Genomic DNA, 17170 nt, shown 5'->3' with positions numbered 1-17170 from the left:
TGATGAAATCTGCAATTTTGTATTTTTGGTAAAATTTTTGCAATTTTTGGTCAAAAAATGTGTTTCTCAAAAACTACTTGTCTGATGCCCTAACCCTAACCCTAACCCTAACCCTAGTTTGACAGTCTTGTAGTCTATTTTGCTAGTCTTGCCAGGCTCTTAATCACATACATGTGCCTAAATTCTTACTAGTCCAGTACACTACTAGAGTTTAAATCACTAATCTATTACTTCAAAAGTTTTGTCCTTTACCTTGTTCTACAATGGATTGTTGACTTTTTGCACTTTCAATGGATGTTTTATATAATCAACATTTTAAGAAGCCCTGTTATTTTCCTAACTTAGACCATGAATGTTTCACCCATGTAGTCACATACTGAGACTTCATAGATGTATGGTGTTGCATCTTTAATTGGCAGTACAGTGAAACCTGTATATGCATATTTTAGAACAGATGTTTTGGATAATTTTGTATAATGGTATCATTCTAGTATCATTTTTTATAAATCAAGAGGAAGGCAGACCAGCCAAGGTACAGTCTTCTGTGGAATATGTGAACTATTTTTATCCTTGCTTTCCTCAACAAAATTGATATTTAATATATCTCTTAGAGCTTTAGAACAAAGCTGTAACACACAAACCTGCTATCCATAGCTTTTTTCAGTCACTATAGACATAATATTATATAGGGCTCAGCCCTTGGTGTCGCGCCAGGGTTAAGATCGGCAATGTTATTTGTATTGATTCATGATAAAATGTAATTAATTGTTACTTCATAAACGTATATATGCCCGGTATATGTGACAACTATGCCCAGTTTCCCTCTGATGAAAGCAGTTCACGTACGTACACGCGCGGACGTCAAACCCTGCAGCAGTGCAGGTAGGCCTATAGATTTTATGTAACGTGTAAAAATTTTGGACAAAAATTGGCAAGTTTTACATTGATAACAGCCTATTGCGTTAAACAAGGGACGTATCATGCAACCATTATCATTGCAATGGTAACCGCACTGCCCAACTTCCACTTGCAAGCTGAAAACTGTAGCGTTCCGTCTAAAAACTGGCAATTTTTGAATTTAATTATTGACACTTGGGGCGCTTTTCTAAAATTCAATCCCAGCATTCTTTGCGTATGCCACCGATCATATGCGCGACTGTTTTCTCCCTTTTCTATATTAACGATATTCTGTATCAGCGTCAAGGTGCATAATAACATTTACTGACTAATAAAAGAGGTATATTTTATAAATGGCATGTTATATAATAATAATTTGTTTCGTATTTGTTTATTTACGAGTACTCAAAAAAAAACATGGCGGCGTCCACGAAAGAAGGGTACACTTCCGGTTACTCGCATAGTATATTATGAATAAGCGCATGCGTAGTCAGTAAGCCGCTGGCGCGACTATTAAAAGGTTAGCAGTGGATCTCTACAAACAGTTGGAGCGCCCTCATGAGAGGAACCTTCAAGTCTAGATCTCTCATAACTTGTTAAATGTGTTGATGTACCACACTGTCACAAACAAAGAAGACTGAGATAGTTACAATTATGAAAGATTAATGTAGAAGGTGACTGTTCTCATATTCAGAGTGAAAGAATCATGCAAAAGAATGTGTATTAGTCAGGTACACATCACGATGTTGGCAAAAAAGAAGGATTGCCTGTAATTTTGTATCAGTATATCAACATGATATGAAATGGAAATACATGTATGTGCACCTTTTCATGCAATGTCGCTTGAAGCAATAGTTTAATTAGCGTTGAAATAGAGTACAGTAATATCCGTGAACATGTTTGATAAAACACTTTTATAAAATAATAGTACTAATCAAATTACAGTTCTGTTGCCTTGATTATCTCTATTTGAAATCTGAATTAAGCCATGGTAGAAGTGGTGGCAATGGTCTAGGCCTACATATATTTTCTTTTCATCAAAAGTTAGCACAATCTTAAATTTAACATGAATCCGGCAATGGCGTGCTAGAGGTACCTGTCTACCAATAGATTGTAAGATATTGCCTTGTCTTATAATCAAATCGTCGCCACAATCATATGTTACTCAATAAGCTGATAAATAGGTATTCATTTTCACTGTATTCAAACAGGTATGTTTTCATGTTTTATGAGGATATTAAAAGATGAGGCAGGCTGAGTAAATTAGTCCAGAAAAACAACAGATTTATTGTAATTCATTTGATGTTGAGTATGATAATTTATGCTGCTTGAAATAAAATCTGTTATCACATCAGTATTTTTGGTGGTAACATTGTCTTTTGTATGTATGTATGTATGTAGGTATGTATGTATGTATGTATGTATGTATGTATGTATGTATGTATGTATGTATGTATGCTTTTTTGCAGATTTACAGCTTCAACCATGAGGGTAGCACAGATATCTGTAAGCTACCACTATGCTTCAACTATGATAAATTCAACAAACTGACCAAGGGTTTTCCAAATGCTATGCATCCATTGCTATTATACTAGACATTGTTATGACAAATGTTCATCAGTTGGCTTCAGTCAGTCCATTTTCCTGATTTGGTAAACCTTGATTCACAAGGCTAGTAGAAAACAACAAAGTCTATAATTTATATAATATACGTTGAAGAACTAACCTTTGTGCTGTTTGATCCAAGAGTCTTACTAGATACATAGTCAACAGTGGTAGTTGAGAATTCTCTGAACTTGTAAAAGGTGAAAATGTTGCTCAGCCATGCAGTAATAAGTATAGCAAGAAAGTGATGATGTCCGAAATGTGGGTACTTATGGAAATGAGGTCTTAGGTAACATTCTAAAATGGGTGAGAATTTGTTTTTTGAGGGTAAGAGTTAGGAATTGGGCTGGGAAAGTTTGTCTGCTTGTATGTTTTTATATTTGTTGTTTGTTTGTTTGTTTGTTTGTTTGTTTGTATGCTTGATTTTTAGCTCTCATTTGGTATACCAGAGAGATTATTGTATAAGGTGAGTCATTTCATTTGCATCTCATTTACATGTTGTAAGTGTGTATGTATGTATGTATGTATGTATGTATGTATGTATGTATATTAGTCCGTCAAGATCAAAAACTCCTAAACCGCAGCAGCTACCGGCTTAGTATTTGGTGTACAGGTGCACCCAGGGGTGCAGATGTGAGTTTGTTTAAATGAACATGTCACTGTCAAAAATATGCAAATGAGGGGAACAAGCAAAATCCTGCAAATTGCTAAAACTCAGTAGCCATTGATCAGATTTTGTTGAAACTTGGTATATAGGTTCCTTTAGGTATTCTAAATTAGGTGTGTACAACTTTGGATGAAATTTGCATGTTTATTTTTTGGGTAATTTTTCAGTTTTTGGTAAAAAAATATTCTTCTCTGAAACTGCGTGTCTGATTGCTTTGAAAGATGGTATCACGTTCCTCGGGATGACCTCAGTCAAGTTTGTAAAAATGGTATTGAATTTTTTTTGTATTTGTAATTTTGGGACAATTTTCCAAATTTTTGGTCAAAAATTTTTTTCTCTGAAAACAAATCATCTGGTGGCTTTGATATTTGGTATTCAGGTTCGTAAGGTTGATCAGAATGTGATGTATTCAAATTCTTATAAAATTTTCAATATTGTATTTTTAGGTCAATTTTTTTCATATTTGGTCAAAAAATTACTTGTCAAAAACTACTCGTTGATAGCTTTGATATTTGGTATACAGGTTCCTAGGGTTTATCTTAAAGTGGCACTCCCACTTGCCAATGGTCGACATTGACGTGGCGACTGCATGCGGATCATGAGATATTGATAAAAACATGTCATATCCCGAGCGTATTTTTCACATCCGAAGATTTACAATCGTTTTCGGTTATGACCTGAAATCCCTGAAGGTTTGTTGTTGTGCTGATTGATGTTATTCTAGGGAGTCAATGATAAGTTTGAACGACGTAATTAATTTACCTCCCACTGCAAAGACTTTATAAACAGCATTATACCTTTACCTCAGGTAAGATTTTTTAAAACTTCTCCTTAGTTTTTGTCGTTTTCATTATTCTCAATCAGTTGTATTATATTTTTAACTAATACCACAGAGATACCAGTTTTTTTATGTGTAAAATATTAGCCGCCTCTGATGACTACATTTTGCTGCAAAAATGCGTAATGAAGAAGATATAATTCGAACACATTAAATTAAGATCATCCATAGGAATATTTCTACCCAATATCAAAGTAATAAGAAATATAGATTTTGTGAAACAAATTTTTGGACCAAAAATGGCAAAAATTGCCCTAAAATACAAAATTGCAGATTTCATCCTGATTTCAATTTTAAAGTGGCACTCCCATTGGTAACTTTTTGAAAACACATTTTTTAATGCCAATGGTCGATATTTGACGAGGAAAATGTGCGCCGATCGTGAGATATCAATAAAAACATGTCCTCAAAAAAGTCAAAGCTTGAATTCTGGTGGCCCACCTAAATTCAGCTTCCGAACATCGAACATTCTGCACTGGGGCTATTGTCAACTAAGCTAGGGAGTACGAGTCTACGCTGACGCTGCTGTACGCCATAGTACCACTCGCGTCGGTGATCGGTCATGCCCCGTGGGAGAAAGCCGAGTCTTACTGACTCGGCAAAAAACGAAAAAGAAAGTTTGCTGATTCCACCAGAATTCGCATAGGTGACTAGTATAGCCGCTTGGAAAACTATCGGGAGCGCCTCGGCATTCTTACCCATTGATAATCGATGCATCGATGGTCTGTGACTCAATTCTGGTCGCACACAGATTAACCCTTTCTACAGGAAAACTGTCTAAATATTTAGAGTACATTTGACTTGAAAAAAAAACAACATTTCATCACGGAAACACCCTGGATAATCGCGGTCGGCACACCTAAGTATAACACATCTTTGCCTTGCTAAGAGCGCACTGCACGGATAGCCGACTCGAGTCGACAATGCAATACAATACAGTGGCAATGGACATTGACAGGATTTCAACATTTTGAAACTGAATGTGGCAAAAACTACCTTGAAAAACTACCTATCAATTCGGAAACGTTTTACAAAACAGAACTTAGTAATGGCCGACAGGCTGTCTCAGCACTGGCATATATTTCTTCCTGGGTTTCAAACGATGATGTGTGCATTAATAAGTCTAATGCTATTGATGCTTCTAAAACAAAAATATGATCATAGATTCGCATCCAAAACTTAATAACACCATTAGTTCAACTATTTTTGTTCATGTAAGTGTTAATGATACTGTCATAGTAAATGTTTTCATCACGCCCTTTTGACATCGCAACCGACAGTGCCTGAAGTTAGGATTTTTATATTAATAGTTATGCAAGACACTGTCTATTAGAATAGATAATTTGTGCAAACTGAGTTCCTAACGCCTTTAAAATCCTGTTGAAATTGATTATTGCTGCATTATGTTGGGAAATACTCAGTACTACATAGTGAATCTGCAAAGGACACCTCACATTTCAGAAAAGGACCAAAGTCATACTTTTGCTTGCTGTCACAATGTTTACAAATTTCTTGCACCTTAAATGATGACCGCTTTGCCTTCGCACAGATTATTTCATGGCCATACCAACTTTCAAAGTTCTTCGTGGTTTATAGATCTAGTGCCTCATTACTTAAACCTGTATCCAATAAAATGTTTTAAATACTCATGATTCCAGTTACTATAATATTGTCATATTTATTTCTTTACTTTTCTTGCTCAAAAAATATGAGTTGATTTTCTTTTACCAATACACTAATTACATAAAAAAGACTAACCGTCTCTTCTTTGCCCTTTCACATTTAGAGTGCATAAGACGCCTTACCACAAAAAATATTTATTCTGAAACAATGTTTTAAAGTTCATCAGGCAGATTACTAAGATTTACACACGATTTCAGTATACTCTAAGCACAATGTGACTGAAATAGAAAAGTAAATATTTTCCTGTTGCTTTTCGGTCATCAAAATATTATTCTGTTTAATGTAAATTTTAAGGCAAGTGCGAGTTCGTAAAAGCATGAAATACATAAACCTATTCTTTTTAAAAGTAATAATAAATACTTCTTTTAAATTATAAATTCAGAATAATGAATGCAGTCGCACACCTATTGATCAATTTTCTCAACAAAGTCATGAGGCACAATTGATACTGCTGCTAAATGTAATAGATTATATGACCTATGGGTCTTTATTATCATTATGTCATTAATCAGATTCAATTTCTCATTTTCAAGCTTTTATGGTACCTTGTAGCTTTTTCCAGCTTTAACTAGAAATTTAACTTATCGCATTTCTTTTTGTTGTAAGCCATAAACACCCCAAGTACTTTTACACGTTCGGTTGTCCACTTAAATCCCCACAAAATGTCTTTGAATCTTTCAAATTACCAATCCACACTGCTTCAGTTCTGTTCTTGTTAACTTTTAAACCAGATGCTTTAGAGTTGAACCATGATATCTGAAACTTTATAGAGATATTTCTCATTTCTAACAAATAAGTGGTATCTACACCAGGTATTTTCTATGTGTAAGTATAATTGAATATATATATATATATATATATATATATATATATAATATATATATATATATATATATATATATATATATATATCGAAGTATACAGATGTCCTCGAGGGAAATTACAGTGCTCAATGCAAAAAGCAGAGCGTTATAAATAAATAAAAAGATTACTTCAAGTACAAAGTAATGAAATCTATTACTTAAGTTTCATGCATCTTGCAATCCTCAGATAGAGTGAAAGGATTTCTAGCTCGACACTCTTACATATAGTATTGGACGAACCATTCTATTTGTAGGTAGTGTTAAAATTCGATAAATAATATTTGTTTTGGTGGCGACATTTTGAAACCAACTCAGAGCGTTTGTTTAACAGTGTAGATTTGTCAGCATTGATAATGTGCAGCTTTTCTGATATACAAAGATTACATCGCTTGTTCATGTTAGAGTAGCTCAATGCTTTATCAATGATTGACCATGAAATGTCAAAGTCTTGTCCCTTATTTCTTAAGTTCCATACATATTTTGATAACTCGGTGTCGTTTTTGTATCTCTCGTTGCGGAACGACTTCATGTGATTAGCGTAGCGCGTCTTGAAGGTGTTATCAGTGAGGCCGATATAAACCCTCTCTCCGTTGTCCTCCGTTGATACGTTGGCCTTGTACACCACGCCTTTGACTTGACAGTTACCCTTCAGGGGGCATGCCGACTTAACCCTGCAATTGCAATCAGCTGGTTGGTTCCTTACGCTGTTCTCCTGAGATTACCCTCTTATTGTGCGATTTGATTATACTTGCCATATTCCTCATACAGCTATAACTCACTTTAATTGTGTTTCTGTTGAAGATCTTGTGAAGTTTAGACCCCTTTGGAAAATATTTATCGACAAGTTGGATAAATTTCCTGCCGATGTTTGTTTCCACGTTCTTGCTGAAAGGGGGTTGAACCACGTGATATGACGCTTCCTGTTATTGCTTCTCCTCGCTGATTGGTTGGTCTTGGCGAATTCAATTTGTTCGGTGTAGCCGCTTGCCTTTAGCACTGTATTGTATCGCCCTTTATATTTATCAAAGATGCCCTTATCACTAGATATTGTTGAGATGCGTTTGCTTATTGCGTCAGGTATGTGATTAATAATGGTTGGCGGGTGATTAGACTGCTTAGGGACTGGTCAGTTTCTTCAGCCTGGGGGGGGGGGGGGGGCCGGTGGATTCATGGGGGTCACCCTGTTTTTGACTTTGGTGATAGGGGGGGTCACCATGTTTTTGAAATGCCCAATAGGGGGGTCAGTGTGTTTTTGAATTTTGACACCGGCTCATCATTGCCTAAAATGCTAGTGTCAGCCACAAATTTCATCATTCAGTTGTATTTTCGTCGCGCCCTTCGGGCGCGTAGCTTTATTAATCGGTCATATTTTTCAGCACGCCTAACTTTAACATATCAAGCATACATACATCAGAGATATCTGTATGTTCAATATTTTTCAGCGTGCTCTTCAAGCTCAATACTTTAATATATCAGACATTTTTCAGCATGCCCTTCAGGTGCATGACTTTAATATACAAGGCATATATATCAGAGATATCAGGATGTTCATATTTTTCGGCGCGCCCTTCGGGCGCCATACTTTAATAAATCAGAGATATCTTTATGTTTGCTAAGTGAAAGTGTACTATTATGAAATCTGCATTTCATATGAAAAGGATGACAAATTCCTGATACTTTTCTGTTCTCTCTATGAGAATTCAGTATGAGAAAGCAACATGCACAAATATTTCATAATATATATTTGATACAGTGACTTATTTTAGAGATAGAAAAATGACAAGATATCTTTCCTTCTCATTGATGCAATTATTTTCCTTTGTTCACAGGTTTTCTGTAGAAAGATGCTTTTATGAACAAAATAACAGTCAAAAAAAGCAGTTTTTGTCATTATTAGCTGTGCTTTTATGGTTTCAATGTTACAAGAAAAGGTCCTCTCAGACACTGTACACATCAAATTTGGCTAAAAAAGCTCTCTATGGCTCCTCAGGAGATTTAATTGGATGGTTGGCAAGTTTTAACACCCATCAAAGTTTTTGATTCACTGCTTTTTCCTCTTTGATATTAATGATTGACATCCATTTCTGTACAACAGTTCAGGACATCTGGTTAAGCATAGAAAGTGTGATATATTCACAGCTCATTCAAAATACAGCTCATTCAACATGTACTGTATTCAGACTTTAAGATTGACACTTTGAAATTCCTATCTTACAACTGACATGTCAACAATGTCATTAAAACATAGAATGACTATATAAAATATAAATATATGTAAAATGTAAAATAATATATATATATATATATATATATATATATATATATATATATATATATATATATATATATATATATATATATATATATATATATATATATATATATGTAGATGAAAGTCCGGAGCTGGACCTATAGCTCTAGTTCAACTATTGAGCAATCTGCCAGTCCGATGAAGACATCAATCTACGTCCTGCTCGTATATATATATATATATATATATATATATATATATATATATATATATATATATATATATATATATATTATATATATATATATATATATATATATATATGTCCACCTTTTGTTTTACCTATGTCGCGCGCCGGGGGGGGGGGGTCACCCTGTTTTCGAAATTGGAATAGGGGGGGTCACCCTGTTTTCAAAATTTGGAATAGGGGGGTCAGCCACTTTTTGGCGTCAGCAAAAAATAATCCACCGGCCCCCCCCCCCCCCCCCCAGGCAGAAGAAACTGGCCAGTCCCTTATGGACATACATTGTTTGGTCGTTCGGTTTACGATACGGGTAGAACTTGCCGTCGTTCAGATTAAATGCCACATCCAAGAAGTTTGTAATCTTCTGGTTTGTCTCGATCGTAATTTTCAGGCCAATGTCATGAAATATCTTTGTGATTTCCTTTCTGATCTTATCCGCCTTGCTGGTGCACCTGCGGTGGTTGCTTTCTCGATCTAAATCCATATTTGCCATCAAAATTCCGCTGGTCGTCACTATCGTCTTTCTTGATCAAGAAGCAGGACGTAGATTGATGTCTTCATCGGACTGGCAGAGTGCTCAATAGTTGAACTAGAGCTATAGGTCCAGCTCCGGACTTTCATCTACATATATATATATATATATATATATATATATATATATATATATATATATATATATATATATATATATATATATATATATTATATTTACATTTTACATATATTTATATTTTATATAGTCATTCTATGTTTTAATGACATTGTTGACATGTCAGTTGTAAGATAGGAATTTCAAAGTGTCAATCTTAAAGTCTGAATACAGTACATTTTGAATGAGCTGTATTTTGAATGAGCTGTGAATATATCACACTATGCTTAACCAGATGTCCTGAACTGTTGTACAGAAATGGATGTCAATCATTAATATCAAAGAGGAAAAAGCAGTGAATCAAAAACTTTGATGGGTGTTAAAACTTGCCAACCATCCAATTAAATCTCCTGAGGAGCCATAGAGAGCTTTTTTAGCCAAATTTGATGTGTACAGTGTCTGAGAGGACCTTTTCTTGTAACATTGAAACCATAAAAGCACAGCTAATAATGACAAAAACTGCTTTTTTGACTGTTATTTTGTTCATAAAAAGCATCTTTCTACAGAAAACCTGTGAAACAAAGGAAAATAATTGCATCAATGAGAAGGAAAGATATCTTGTCATTTTTCTATCTCTAAAATAAGTCACTGTATCAAATATATATTATGAAATATTTGTGCATGTTGCTTTCTCATACTGAATTCTCATAGAGAGAACAGAAAAGTATCAGGAATTTGTCATCCTTTTCATATGAAATGCAGATTTCATAATAGTACACTTTCACTTAGCAAACATAAAGATATCTCTGATTTATTAAAGTATGGCGCCCGAAGGGCGCGCCGAAAAATATGAAACATCCTGATATCTCTGATATATATGCCTTGTATATTAAAGTCATGCACCTGAAGGGCATGCTGAAAAATGTCTGATATATTAAAGTATTGAGCTTGAAGAGCACGCTGAAAAATATGAACATACAGATATCTCTGATGTATGTATGCTTGATATGTTAAAGTTAGGCGTGCTGAAAAATATGACCGATTAATAAAGCTACGCGCCCGAAGGGCGCGACGAAAAATACAACTGAATGATGAAATTTGTGGCTGACACTAGCATTTTAGGCAATGATGAGCCGGTGTCAAAATTCAAAAACACACTGACCCCCTATTGGGCATTTCAAAAACATGGTGACCCCCCCTATCACCAAAGTCAAAAACAGGGTGACCCCCCATGAATCCACCGGCCCCCCCCCCCAGGCTGAAGAAACTGACCAGTCCCTAAGCAGTCTAATCACCCGCCAACCATTATTAATCACATACCTGACGCAATAAGCAAACGCATCTCAACAATATCTAGTGATAAGGGCATCTTTGATAAATATAAAGGGCGATACAATACAGTGCTAAAGGCAAGCGGCTACACCGAACAAATTGAATTCGCCAAGACCAACCAATCAGTGAGGAGAAGCAATAACAGGAAGCGTCATATCACGTGGTTCAACCCCCCTTTCAGCAAGAGCGTGGAAACAAACATCGGCAGGAAATTTATCCAACTTGTCGATAAATATTTCCAAAGGGGTCTAAACTTCACAAGATCTTCAACAGAAACACAATTAAAGTGAGTTATAGCTGTATGAGGAATATGGCAAGTATAATCAAATCGCACAATAAGAGGGTAATCTCAGGAGAACAGCGTAAGGAACCAACCAGCTGATTGCAATTGCAGGGTTAAGTCGGCATGCCCCTGAAGGGTAACTGTCAAGTCAAAGGCGTGGTGTACAAGGCCAACGTATCAACGGAGGACAACGGAGAGAGGGTTTATATCGGCCTCACTGATAACACCTTCAAGACGCGCTACGCTAATCACATGAAGTCGTTCCGCAACGAGAGATACAAAAACGACACCGAGTTATCAAAATATGTATGGAACTTAAGAAATAAGGGACAAGACTTTGACATTTCATGGTCAATCATTGATAAAGCATTGAGCTACTCTAACATGAACAAGCGATGTAATCTTTGTATATCAGAAAAGCTGCACATTATCAATGCTGACAAATCTACACTGTTAAACAAACGCTCTGAGTTGGTTTCAAAATGTCGCCACCAAAACAAATATTATTTATCGAATTTTAACACTACCTACAAATAGAATGGTTCGTCCCAATACTATATGTAAGAGTGTCGAGCTAGAAATCCTTTCACTCTATCTGAGGATTGCAAGATGCATGAAACTTAAGTAATAGATTTCATTACTTTGTACTTGAAGTAATCTGTTTATTTATTTATAACGCTCTGCTTTTTGCATTGAGCACTGTAATTTCCCTCGAGGACATCTGTATACTTCGATATATATATATATATATATATATATATATATATATATATATATATATATATATATATATATATATATATATATATATATATATATATATATTCAATTATACTTACACATAGAAAATACCTGTGTAGATACCACTTATTTGTTAGAAATGAGAAATATCTCTATAAAGTTTCAGATATCATGGTTCAACTCTAAAGCATCTGGTTTAAAAGTTAACAAGAACAGAACTGAAGCAGTGTGGATTGGTAATTTGAAAGATTCAAAGACATTTTGTGGGATTTAAGTGGACAACCGAACGTGTAAAAGTACTTGGGGTGTTTATGGCTTACAACAAAAGAAATGCGATAAGTTAAATTTCTAGTTAAAGCTGGAAAAAGCTACAAGGTACCATAAAAGCTTGAAAATGAGAAATTGAATCTGATTAATGACATAATGATAATAAAGACCCATAGGTCATATAATCTATTACATTTAGCAGCAGTATCAATTGTGCCTCATGACTTTGTTGAGAAAATTGATCAATAGGTGTGCGACTGCATTCATTATTCTGAATTTATAATTTTAAAAGAAGTATTTATTATTACTTTTAAAAGAATAGGTTTATGTATTTCATGCTTTTACGAACTCGCACTTGCCTTAAAATTTACATTAAACAGAATAATATTTTGATGACCGAAAAGCAACAGGAAAATATTTACTTTTCTATTTCAGTCACATTGTGCTTAGAGTATACTGAAATCGTGTGTAAATCTTAGTAATCTGCCTGATGAACTTTAAAACATTGTTTCAGAATAAATATTTTTTGTGGTAAGGCGTCTTATGCACTCTAAATGTGAAAGGGCAAAGAAGAGACGGTTAGTCTTTTTTATGTAATTAGTGTATTGGTAAAAGAAAATCAACTCATATTTTTGAGCAAGAAAAGTAAAGAAATAAATATGACAATATTATAGTAACTGGAATCATGAGTATTTAAAACATTTATATTGGATACAGGTTTAAGTAATGAGGCACTAGATCTATAAACCACGAAGAACTTTGAAAGTTGGTATGGCCATGAAATAATCTGTGCGAAGGCAAAGCGGTCATCATTTAAGGTGCAAGAAATTTGTAAACATTGTGACAGCAAGCAAAAGTATGACTTTGGTCCTTTTCTGAAATGTGAGGTGTCCTTTGCAGATTCACTATGTAGTACTGAGTATTTCCCAACATAATGCAGCAATAATCAATTTCAACAGGATTTTAAAGGCGTTAAGGAACTCAGTTTGCACAAATTATCTATTCTAATAGACAGTGTCTTGCATAACTATTAATATAAAATCCTAACTTCAGGCACTGTCGGTTGCGATGTCAAAAGGGCGTGATGAAAACATTTACTATGACAGTATCATTAACACTTACATGAACAAAAATAGTTGAACTAATGGTGTTATTAAGTTTTGGATGCGAATCTATGATCATATTTTTGTTTTAGAAGCATCAATAGCATTAGACTTATTAATGCACACATCATCGTTTGAAACCCAGGAAGAAATATATGCCAGTGCTGAGACAGCCTGTCGGCCATTACTAAGTTCTGTTTTGTAAAACGTTTCCGAATTGATAGGTAGTTTTTCAAGGTAGTTTTTGCCACATTCAGTTTCAAAATGTTGAAATCCTGTCAATGTCCATTGCCACTGTATTGTATTGCATTGTCGACTCGAGTCGGCTATCCGTGCAGTGCGCTCTTAGCAAGGCAAAGATGTGTTATACTTAGGTGTGCCGACCGCGATTATCCAGGGTGTTTCCGTGATGAAATGTTGTTTTTTTTCAAGTCAAATGTATTCTAAATATTTAGACAGTTTTCCTGTAGAAAGGGTTAATCTGTGTGCGACCAGAATTGAGTCACAGACCATCGATGCATCGATTATCAATGGGTAAGAATGCCGAGGCGCTCCCGATAGTTTTCCCAGCGGCTATACTAGTCACCTATGCGAATTCTGGTGGAATCAGCAAACTTTCTTTTTCATTTTTTGCCGAGTCAGTAAGACTCGGCTTTCTCCCACAGGGCATGACCGATCACCGACGCGAGTGGTACTATGGCGTACAGCAGCGTCAGCGTAGACTCGTACTCCCTAGCTTAGTTGACAATGGCCCCAGTGCCGAACGTTCGATGTTCGGAAGCTGAATTTAGGTGGGCCACCGGAATTCAAGCTTTGACTTTTTTGAGGACATGTTTTTATTGATATCTCACGATCGGCGCACATTTTCCTCGTCAAATATCGACCATTGGCATTAAAAATGTGTTTTCAAAAAGTTACCAAGTGGGAGTGCCACTTTAAAATTGAAATCAGGATGAAATCTGCAATTTTGTATTTTAGGGCAATTTTTGCCATTTTTGGTCCAAAAATTTGTTTCACAAAATCTATATTTCTTATTACTTTGATATTGGGTAGAAATATTCCTATGGATGATCTTAATTTAATGTGTTCGAATTATATCTTCTTCAATTACGCATTTTTGCAGCAAAATGTAGTCATCAGAGGCGGCTAATATTTTACACATAAAAAAACTGGTATCTCTGTGGTATTAGTTAAAAATATAATACAACTGATTGAGAATAATGAAAACGACAAAAACTAAGGAGAAGTTTTAAAAAATCTTACCTGAGGTAAAGGTATAATGCTGTTTATAAAGTCTTTGCAGTGGGAGGTAAATTAATTACGTCGTTCAAACTTATCATTGACTCCCTAGAATAACATCAATCAGCACAACAACAAACCTTCAGGGATTTCAGGTCATAACCGAAAACGATTGTAAATCTTCGGGATGTGAAAAATACGCTCGGGATATGACATGTTTTTATCAATATCTCATGATCCGCATGCAGTCGCCACGTCAAATGTCGACCATTGGCAAGTGGGAGTGCCACTTTAAGATAAACCCTAGGAACCTGTATACCAAATATCAAAGCTATCAACGAGTAGTTTTTGAGTAATATTTTTGACCAAAAATGACAAAAATTACGTAAAAATACAAATTGAAAATTTCATAAGAATTTGAATAAATCACATTTTGATCAACCTTACGAACCTGAATACCAAATATCAAAGCCACCAGATGATTTGTTTTCAGAGAAAAAATTTTTTGACCAACAATTTGGAAAATTGTCCCAAAATACAAATACAAAAAATTCACTACAGTTTTTTCAAACCTGACCGAGGTCATCCCGAGGAACGTGGATACCATCTTTCAAAGCAATCAGACACGCAGTTTCAGAGAAGAATATTTTTTTACCAAAAACTGAAAAATTACCCAAAAAATAAACATGCAAATTTCATCCAAAGTTGTACATGCCTAATTTAGAATACCTAAAGGAACCTATATACCAAGTTTCAACAAAATCTGATCAATGGCTACTGAGTTTTAGCAATTTGCAGGATTTTGCCTTGTTCCCCTCATTTGCATATTTTTGACAGTGACATGTTCATTTAAACAAACTCACATCTGCACCCCTGGGTGCACCTGTACACCAAATACTAAGCCGGTAGCTGCTGCGGTTTAGGAGTTTTGATCTTGACGGACTAATATACATACATACATACATACATACATACATACATACATACACACTTACAACATGTAAATGAGATGCAAATGAAATGACTCACCTTATACAATAATCTCTCTGGTATACCAAATGAGAGCTAAAAATCAAGCATACAAACAAACAAACAAACAAACAAACAAACAACAAATATAAAAACATACAAGCAGACAAACTTTCCCAGCCCAATTCCTAACTCTTACCCTCAAAAAACAAATTCTCACCCATTTTAGAATGTTACCTAAGACCTCATTTCCATAAGTACCCACATTTCGGACATCATCACTTTCTTGCTATACTTATTACTGCATGGCTGAGCAACATTTTCACCTTTTACAAGTTCAGAGAATTCTCAACTACCACTGTTGACTATGTATCTAGTAAGACTCTTGGATCAAACAGCACAAAGGTTAGTTCTTCAACGTATATTATATAAATTATAGACTTTGTTGTTTTCTACTAGCCTTGTGAATCAAGGTTTACCAAATCAGGAAAATGGACTGACTGAAGCCAACTGATGAACATTTGTCATAACAATGTCTAGTATAATAGCAATGGATGCATAGCATTTTGGAAAACCCTTGGTCAGTTTGTTGAATTTATCATAGTTGAAGCATAGTGGTAGCTTACAGATATCTGTGCTACCCTCATGGTTGAAGCTGTAAATCTGCAAAAAAGCATACATACATACATACATACATACATACATACATACATACATACATACATACATACATACATACCTACATACATACATACATACAAAAGACAATGTTACCACCAAAAATACTGATGTGATAACAGATTTTATTTCAAGCAGCATAAATTATCATACTCAACATCAAATGAATTACAATAAATCTGTTGTTTTTCTGGACTAATTTACTCAGCCTGCCTCATCTTTTAATATCCTCATAAAACATGAAAACATACCTGTTTGAATACAGTGAAAATGAATACCTATTTATCAGCTTATGAGTAACATATGATTGTGGCGACGATTTGATTATAAGACAAGGCAATATCTTACAATCTATTGGTAGACAGGTACCTCTAGCACGCCATTGCCGGATTCATGTTAAAATTTAAGATTGTGCTAACTTTTGATGAAAAGAAAATATATGTAGGCCTAGACCATTGCCACCACTTCTACCATGGCTTAATTCAGATTTCAAATAGAGATAATCAAGGCAACAGAACTGTAATTTGATTAGTACTATTATTTTATAAAAGTGTTTTATCAAACATGTTCACGGATATTACTGTACTCTATTTCAACGCTAATTAAACTATTGCTTCAAGCGACATTGCATGAAAAGGTGCACATACATGTATTTCCATTTCATATCATGTTGATATACTGATACAAACTTACAAACAATCCTACTTTTTTTGCCAACATCGTGATGTGTACCTGGCTAATTCATATTCTTTTGCATGATTCTTTCACTCTGAATATGAGAACAGTCACCTTCTACATTAATCTTTCATATTGTAACTATCTCAGTCTTCTTTGTTTGTGACAGTGTGGTACATCAACACATTTAACAAGTTATGAGAGATCTAGACTTGAAGGTTCCTCTCATGAGGGCGCTCCAACTGT

Source organism: Ptychodera flava, chromosome 19 (assembly GCF_041260155.1).
Source record: "Ptychodera flava strain L36383 chromosome 19, AS_Pfla_20210202, whole genome shotgun sequence".
Taxonomy (NCBI): Eukaryota; Metazoa; Hemichordata; class Enteropneusta; family Ptychoderidae; genus Ptychodera; species Ptychodera flava.
This window is presented reverse-complemented; position numbering follows the sequence as displayed.